Source organism: Ovis canadensis, chromosome 23 (genome assembly GCF_042477335.2).
Source record: "Ovis canadensis isolate MfBH-ARS-UI-01 breed Bighorn chromosome 23, ARS-UI_OviCan_v2, whole genome shotgun sequence".
NCBI lineage: Eukaryota > Metazoa > Chordata > Mammalia > Artiodactyla > Bovidae > Ovis > Ovis canadensis.
The window spans coordinates 13,503,876-13,513,129 of record NC_091267.1 but is presented as its reverse complement, the minus strand read 5'-3'; the positions used below and the strand labels follow the sequence as shown (position 1 = coordinate 13,513,129).

Below are 9,254 nucleotides of genomic sequence, written 5' to 3'. Positions count from 1 at the left end.
CACTGGATACGGGGGGGCGGGGGGGACCTATGGGGACACAGGAGCGTGTTATATCCAGGAAAATGGGATAGCTCTGCCTGTTCCATAATTGTGTATGATGAGAAATATCAAAAGGGACACATCCGTTATTTACACCATTCATTAACTCTGCATCTCTATTTCAGGATAAAACAATATTTCTGCAATATTGAAAAGAGCAACAATCTTGTCAGAATATGTGGGTTATCTGGACCAATTAATTCAAGAATTACTCCCTCAACTCTGAGGACATCAATTTCTTAATACAAGTAAAAGTAGCAAAAATTGGCATACACACTAATAAGGCTGATGTGGAAATAATTTAGATGAAAGAACGCCACAAATAGTACAGTGCTATGCAAATGTAAGTGATATCATTATTATTATTGTTGATATACACTAAAATAGATAAATTTTCAGGGAGTCAGTTTGCCTCACATAGTCCTAGCATTATGTCTTTTCTTAATTACTGAAATACAGAAAGGGCCAGCAACTAAAATACTAAGATAGTAAGATGATGTTATCCTCCACTTCCATAACCAGGGATTCCCAGATGTGAGTGATGGCTGCTGAGAACTGCACTGTGTTTCCTGAGTTTGTACTGTTAGGACTTTCTGGCAGATGGGATGTGCAGCAGGCACTCTTCATTCTCTTCCTGCTGGTTTATGGCATAACTGTGGTTGCCAACTGTGGTTGCCAACGTAGTCCTGCTGATCAAGGTGGACCCTAGACTCCACACACCCGTGTATCATTTCCTGAGCAATCTGTGCTTCTGTGATGCTCGCTGCTCCTCCACTGTCTATCCCAGTATGCTGGCTGATTTCTTATCTGAGCTAAAGAAGATTTCATTTAACCTGTGTGCTGTTCAGATGTATTGTTTTGGGACCTTTGCAGATATGGAATGTCTCATGTTGACTATCATGGCTTATGATCATTATGTAGCCATTTGTAATCCACTTCTTTATACAGTTGTCCAGGAGATTCTGTACCCAGCTTATAGTTTTTGCATACTTAGAAGCTTTGATCTATCCAGCAGTTTTTACCTATTGCACAATTCAGTTGTCATTCTGCAATTCCAATGTCATCAATCATCATTTTTTTCTGTAACTCCCACCCTTGTTTGCTCTCTTTTCCTCAGATACAACCATCAATGAGATTATGATGTTCCCTTATAGCAGCTGTGTTCTGGGTTGCAGTATCATCATTGTCTTTGTTTCCTACAGCTACATCATAACAACCATCCTTAGAATGAATACAGCCAAAGGGAGATGCAAAGCCGTCTCTACATGTGCCTCCCAGTTAACCACTGTGGCTATATTTTATGGCACGCTTCTGCTCATGTATGTCAGATCCAGCTCCAGTTACTCTATGGACACAGACAAAATGGCCTCTGTCTTCCACACAGTTTTCATCCCAGTGTTAAATCCACTGATCTACAGTTTAAGAAACAAGGATGTGAAAACTGCACTGAAAAGAGCAATTGTCACTAAATTACGTTTTTACCCAAAATGATTTATTTAAAGATTTTGATAGCTAATGTTTAGGTACTTTGACTGAGTCTGTTAATCTCACCAATGTAACTTCTAGATATTTTCCATCACTTTTCTTTATGCCTAAAATGAATGTGGGGGTCAGAAATTATTTATCTTCATTGTCACTCTAAACTAAGGAAGAATAGTAATAGGTTCACTTTGCTATTTTTTTAGAAAAGATATATTATATCTCTTCTCAGTTCATGTGCATGCTTCAGAGAGATATCATGGGCAGAGCAATCCTTCTTCCCACACCAATTCAACTTGTGGTCCAAATATTCCAGTTTTTTTTTTTTTTAACAGTGGGATTAATAAACTTTCTCCCTCAAAAGTGAGAGTTAGTGGGCTAAAAGGTTTGTTTTTGCCTTTCTTGTGTAATAGTAACACATGTTCCATCATGACACTTAGTAGAACTTAAGTAATAAAAATAAATAAAGAAAGAAAAGAAAAACTTCCTTCCTTAACTCAAAGTTTCATAAATACAAGACCCTAGCCTGTCTTGTTCCAAAGCTTCTACTTTGCTACTTAAAATGCTTGGTTTCATGATGCCATTCAGAAACATTTAATGAATAAATAAATGAGTGTTCCTTGAAAAACGGATGCAAAAATGAGTTTTGCCAAATTTTGAAATTAAAAGAATTCTATTTTTAGTAGTTTATTCCAGAATATCTATTTTAGACAAAATTCACTTATGCTTCTATCTTTTGGCGTAGGTTAAATATGTATCAGAGGCAGGGGTCATCAGATGTAGAGAATTTCTCAATCTTCTATTCTTTGTCATTCTGCCCTGATTACATCAGCGAGAACAACTTTATAGTAACTACATGAATGGGAGTTGGGGGCAATGTACCAGGACCTTCTCTAAAGCTCACTAGAAAATAAGACTCCATCTCTTTTCATGTGCTCATAGCATTATTCTTTTTAAATTAGGGGGAAAAAAACCCTGGTTAATAGAGTTGCAGTTGTAAAGGAATGGTTATTAAAAAATTTGTGCTCAATGGGGAAAAAGTAGTATTAGCATTAGTATTCCATTTGTAAGTACTTATATTTGCTCTCTGTGTATTTGTGAAATAAACAGGAACTGTATTCTTAACAGTTTAAATAGTGGTGATTGCCAAGTAGGTGGATATTAAGTAATCCTCACTTTGTAACACTAAATTAAGTACTTAGGTTGTTCTCACAGTAATAAATTAGCAGCTAATCCATTTATGAAAAACATTATATCAGGTTGTCATGACTTTATTTTACATCATCAAAAATGAACATGGAGTCACTTTTCTGATTTCAGGAGGATGGGGTAATGAGTTATGCAAGGTTTTCAATTTCATTTCTTTTCTAATTCTATATATCTCATTAGGTATAAAAAGTGCTGAATATTATGTACTTTAAAATATCATATGAATAAAGTAACACATTAAAACATAATTATCGGCAGGTTATTTGCTTTCAACTACTGATTGAATTGAGTTTTAACACAAAAGTATATATTACTCTAAAATATTTTATTTTATATTCCAGATAATATATTTGCTGTTCACAGAATATTTCACATATCAGGAAATTAATTACAGTCCAACTCATTCCACATTCAATTTACTTTAATAAAAATATACTAAACATATTCATGTCTATAAAAATTAAACCTTTTTGTGTTGCATAAAATTAGATTAAATATCTTTCACACATATGTTTAAGATAAAGAGACATCCCTTAATCTCTTTACCCTTTTTTCTTTAAAACTTTTTCTTTAAAGACTGCTTTAATAGGATTTGCTGGTTCTGTTTGTGTTTAATTTTAAGAAAATTATCAAGCAATAAACACTCAACGTTCTGTCTGATCAAGTATAATGTAATTTTCTAAAGACTATTTTGATTATTTATTTTATTTTATTTTGCTTTACAATACTGTATTGGTTTTGCCATACATCAACATGAATCTGCCATGGGTGTACACGTGTTCTTAATCCCGAAACCCCCTCCCACCTCCCTCCCCATACCATCCCCCTGGGCCATCCCAGTGCACCAGCCCCAAGCATCTTGTATCTTGCATCAAACCTGGACTGGCGACTGATTTCTTATATGATATTATACATGTTTCAATGCCATTCTCCCAAATAATCCCATCCTCGCCCTCTCCCACAGAATCCAAAAGTCTGTTCTATATATCCATGTCTCTTTTGCTGTCTCACATACAGGGTTATCATTACCATCTTTCTAAATTTCATATGTATGTGTTAGTATACTGTATTGGTATTTTTCTTTCTGGCTTACTTCACTCTGTATAATTGGCTCCAGTTTCATCCACCTCATTAGAACTGATTCAAATGTATTGTTTTTAATGGCTGAGAAATACTCCATTGTGTATATGTACCACGGCTTTCTTATCCATTCATCTGCTGATGGACATCTAGGTTGCTTTCATGTCCTGGCTATTATAAACAGTGCTGCGATGAACATTGGGGTACATGTGTCTCTTTCAATTCTGGTTTCCTTGGTTTGTATGCCCAGAAGTGGGATTGCTGGGTCATAAGGTAGTTCTATTTCCAGTTTTTTAAGGAATCTGCACATTGTTCTCCATAGTGGCTGTACTAGTTTGCATTCCCACCAACAGTATAAGAGGGTTCCCTTTTCTCCACACCCTCTCCAGCATTTATTGCTTGTAGACTTTTGGATCACAGCCATTCTGACTGGTGTGAAATGGTATCTCATTGTGGTTTTGATTTGCATTTCTCTGATAATGAGTGATGTTGAGCGTCTTTTCATGTGTTTGTTAGCCGTCTGTATGTCTTCTCTGGAGAAATGTCTGTTTAGTTCTTTGGCCCATTTTTTGATTGGTCTTTTATTTTTCTGGAATTGAGCTGCAGGAGTTTCTTGTATATTTTTGAGATTAGTTGTTTGTCAGTTGCTTCATTTGCTATTATTTTCTCTATTTTTCTCTATTTTCTCTATTATTATTCCAAAGGCTGTCTTTTCACCTTGCTTATAGTTTCTTTTGTTGTGCAGAAGATTTTAATTTTAATTATGTCCCATTTGTTTATTTTTGCTTTTATTTCCAATATCCTTGGAGGTGGGTCATAGGGGATCCTGCTGTGATTTATGTCTGAGAGTGTTTTGCCTATGTTCTCCTCTAGGAGTTTTATAGTTTCTGGTCTTACATTTAGATCTTTAATCCATTTTGAGTTTATTTTTGTGTATGGTGTTAGAAAGTGTTCTAGTTTCATTGTTTTCCAAGTGGTTGAAGGGTTTTCCCAGCATCACTTGTTGAAGAGATTGTCTTTTCTCCATTTTATATTCTTGCCTCCTTTGTCAAAGATAAGGTGTCCATAGGTGCGTGGATTTATCTCTGGGCTTTCTATTTTGTTCCATTGATTCTATATTTCTGACTTTGTGCCAGTACCATACTGTCTTGATGACTGTGGCTTTATATTAGAGCCTGAAGTCAGGCAGGTTGATTCCTCCAGTTCCATTCTTCTTTCTCAAGATTGCTTTGGCTCTTCGAGGTTTTTTGTATTTCTGTACAAATTGTGAAGTTATTTGTTCTAGCTCTGTGAAAAATACCGCTGGTAGCTTGGTAGGAATTGCATTGAATCTGTAGATTGCTTTGGGTAGTATACTCATTTTCACTATATTGATTCTTCCGATCCATGAACATGGTATATTTCTCCATCTATTAGTGTCCTCTTTGATTTCTTTTACCAGTGTTTTATAGTTTTCTATATATAGGTCTTTTGTTCCTTTAGGTAGATATATTCCTAAGTATTTTATTCTTTTCATTGCAATGGTGAATGGAATTTTTCCCTTAATTTCTCTATTTTCTCAGTATTAGTGCATAAGAATGCAAGGGATTTCTGTGTTGATTTTATATCCTGCAACTTTACTATATTCATTGATTAGCTCTAGTAATTTTCTGGTGGAGTGTTTAGGGTTTTCTATGTAGAGGATCATGTCATCTGCAAACAGTGAAAGTTTTACTTCTTCTTTTCCAATTTGGATTCCTTTTATTTCTTTTTCTGCTCTGATTGCTGTGGTGAAAACTTCCAAAACTATGTTGAATAGTAGCGGTGAAAATGGGCACCCTTGTCTTGTTCCTGACTTTAGGGGAAATGCTTTCAATTTTTCTCCATTGAGGATAATGTTTGCTGTGGGTTTGTCATATATAGCTTTCATTATGTTGAGGTATGTTCCTTCTATTCCTGCTTTCTGGAGAGTTTTTTTTTTAATCATAAATGGATGTTGAATTTTGTCCAAGGCTTTCTCTGCATCTATTGAGATAATCATATGGCTTTTATTTTTCAATTTGTTAATGTGGTGTATTACATTGTTTGATTTGCAGATATTGAAGAATCCTTGCATCCCTGGGATAAAGCCCACTTGGTCATGGTGTATGATCTTTTAAATGTGTTGTTGGATTCTGATTGCTAAAATTTTTTTAAGGATTTTTGCATCTATGTTCATCAGAGATATTGGCCTGTAGTTTTCTTTTTTTGTGGCATCTTTGTCAGGTTTTGGTATTAGGGTAATGGTGGCCTCATAGAATGAACATGGAAGTTTACCTTCCTCTGCTATTTTCTGGAAGAGTTTGAATAGGATAGGTGTTAGCTGTTTTCTGAATTTTTGGTAGAATACAGCTCTGAAGCCATCTGGACCTGGGCTTTTGTTTGCTGGAAGATTTCTGATTACAGTTTCAATTTCCATGCTTGTGATGGGTCTGTTAAGATTTTCTATTTCTTCCTGGATCAGTTTTGGAAAGTTGTACTTTTCTAAGAATTTGTCCATTTCTTCCAAGTTGTCCATTTTATTGGCGTATAATTGCTGATAGTAGAATTTTATGATCCTTTATATTTCTGTGTTGTCTGTTGTGATCTCTCCATTTTGATTTCTAATTTTATTGATTTGATTTTTCTCCCTTTGTTTCTTGATGAGTCTGGCTAATGGTTTGTCAATTTTATTTATCCTTTCAAAGAACCGGCTTTTGGCTTTGTTGATTTTTGCTATGGTCTCTTTTGTTTCTTTTGCATTTATTTCTGCCCTAATTTTTAAGATTTCTTTCCTTCTACTAACCCTGTGGTTCTTCATTTCTTCCTTTTTTCTAGTTGCTTTGGGTGTAGAGTTAGGTTATTTATTTGAGCTTTTTCTTTTTCCTTTATTGCTATGAACTTTCCCCTTAGCACTGCTTTTACAGTGTCCCATAAGTTTTGGGTTGTTGTATTTTCATATTCATTCGTTTCTTTGCATATTTTCATTTTTTTGATTTCTTCTGTGATTTGTTGGTTATTCAGCAGCATGTTGTTCAGCCTCCATATGTTGGAATTTTTAATAGTTTTTCTCCTGTAATTGACATCTAATCTTACTGCATTATGGTCAAAAAAGATGTTTTGAATGATTTACAAATTTTTTTTTAAATTTACCAAGGCTAGATTTATGTGATCTATCCTGGAGAAGGTTCCGTGTGAGCTTGAGAAAAAGGTGAAATTCATTGTTTTGGGGTGAAATGTCCTATAGATATTAATTAGGTCTAACTGGCCTACTGTATTATTTAAAGTTTGTGTTTCCTTGTTAATTTTCTGTTTAGTTGATCTATCCATAGGTGTGAGTGGGGTATTAAAGTCTCCCACTATTATAGTGTTCTTGTTAATTTCCCCTTTCATACTTGTTAGCATTTGTGTTACATATTGCGGTGCTCCTATGTTGGGTGCACATATATTTATAATTGTTATATCTTCTTCTTAGATTGATCCTTTGATCATTATGTAGTGTCTTTCTTTGTCTCTTTTCACAGCCTTTGTTTTAAAGTCTATTTTATCTGATATGAGTATTGCTATGCTTGCTTTCTTTTGGTCTCTATTTACATAGAATATCTTTTTCCAGCCCTTCACTTTCAGTCCGTTTGTGTCTCCTGGTTTGAGGTGGATCTCTTGTAGACAACATTTATAGGGGTCTTGTTTTTGTATCCATTTGGCCAGTCTTCATCTTTTGGTTGGGGCAGTCAACCCATTTACATTTAAGGTAATTGTTGATCAGTATGATCCTGTTGCCATTTACTTTATTGTTTTGGGTTTGAGTTTATATACCCTTTTTGTGTTTCCTGTCTACAGAAGATCCTTTAGCATTTGTTGGAGAGCTGGTTTGGTGGTGCTGAATTCTCTCAGCTTTTGCTTGTCTGTGAAGCTTTTAACTTCTCCTTCATATTTGAATGAGATCCTTGCTGGGTACAGTAATCTGGTCTGTAGGTTATTCTCTTTCATCACTTTAAGTATGTCTTGCCATTCCCTCCTGGCCTGAAGAGTTTCTATTGAAAGATCAGCTGTTATCCTTACGGGAATCCCCTTGTGTGTTATTTGTTGTTTTTCCCTTGCTGCTCTTATTATTTGTTCTTTGTGTTTGATCTTTGTTAATTTGATTAGTATGTGTCTTGGGGTGTTTCACCTTGGGTATATCCTGGTTGGGAGTCTCTGGGTTTCTTGGACATGGGTGATTATTTCCTTCCCCATTTTAGGGAAGTTTTCAACTATTGTCTCCTCAAATATTTTCTTATGGTCTTTCTTTTTGTCTTCTTCTTCTGGGACTCCTGTGATTCGAATGTTGGGGTGTTTAATATCGTCCTGGAGGTCTCTGAGATTGTCCTCATTTCCTTTAATTAGTTTTTCTCTTTTTCCTCTCTGATTCATTTATTTATACCATTCTATCTTCTACTTCACTAATCCTATCTTTTGCCTCCGTTATTCTACTATTTGTTGCCTCCAGAGTGTTTTTTATCTCATTTATTGCATTATTCATTATATATTGATTCTTTTTTGTTTCTTCTAGGTCCTTGTTAAACCTTTCTTGCATCTTCTCAATCCTGGTCTCCAGGCTATTTATCTGTGATTCCATTTTGTCTTCAAGGTTTTGGATCATTTTCACTATCATTATTCGGAATTCCTAATCAGGTAGATTCCCTATCTCTTCCTCTTTTGTTTGGTTTGGTGGGCATTTATCCTGTTCCTTTATCTGCTGGGTATTTCTCTTCATCTTGTTTATATTGCTGAATTTGGGGTGGCCTTTCTGTATTCTGGTAGTTTGTGGAGTTCTCTTTATTGTGGAGTTTCCTCACTGTGAGTGGGGTTGGATGGGTGGCTTGTCAAGGTTTCCTGGTTAGGGAAGCTTGTGTCGGTGTTCTGGTGGGTGGAGCTGGATTTCTTCTCTCTGTAGTGCAATGAAGCATCCAGTAATGAGTTATGAGATGTCAGTGGGTTTGGAGTAACTTTGGGCAGTCTGTATTTTGAAGCTCAGAGCTGTGTTCCTGTGTTGCTGGAGAATTTGCATGGTATGTCTTGCTCTGGAACTTGTTTGCTCTTGGGTGGTGCTCAGTTTCAGTGTAGGTATGGAAGCATTTGATGAGCTCCTGTTGATTAATGTTCCCTGGAGTCAGAAGTTCTCTGGTGTTCTCAGGATTTGGACTTAAGCCTCCTGCTTCTGGTTTTCAGTCTTATTTTTACAGTAGTCTCAAGACTTCTCTATCTATACAGCACCACTGATAAAACATCTAGGTTAAGGATGAAAAGTTTCTCCACAGTGAGGGACATCCAGAGAGGTTCACAGAGTTACATGGAGAAGAGAAGAGGAAGGAGGGAGTTAGAGGTGACCCGAATGAGATGAGGTGGAATCAAAAAGAGGAGAGAGCAAGCTAGCCAGTAATCACTTCCTTATGTGCACTCCACAGTCT

General features: G+C 35.9%; 1 pseudogene; it reads left to right on the top strand.

Moving 5' to 3' along the window:
• The first annotated feature begins 580 nt into the window (after nt 1-580).
• Nucleotides 581-1,530, top strand: LOC138428084 (olfactory receptor 8U9-like; annotated as a pseudogene).
• Nucleotides 1,531-9,254: the final 7,724 nt, after the last annotated feature.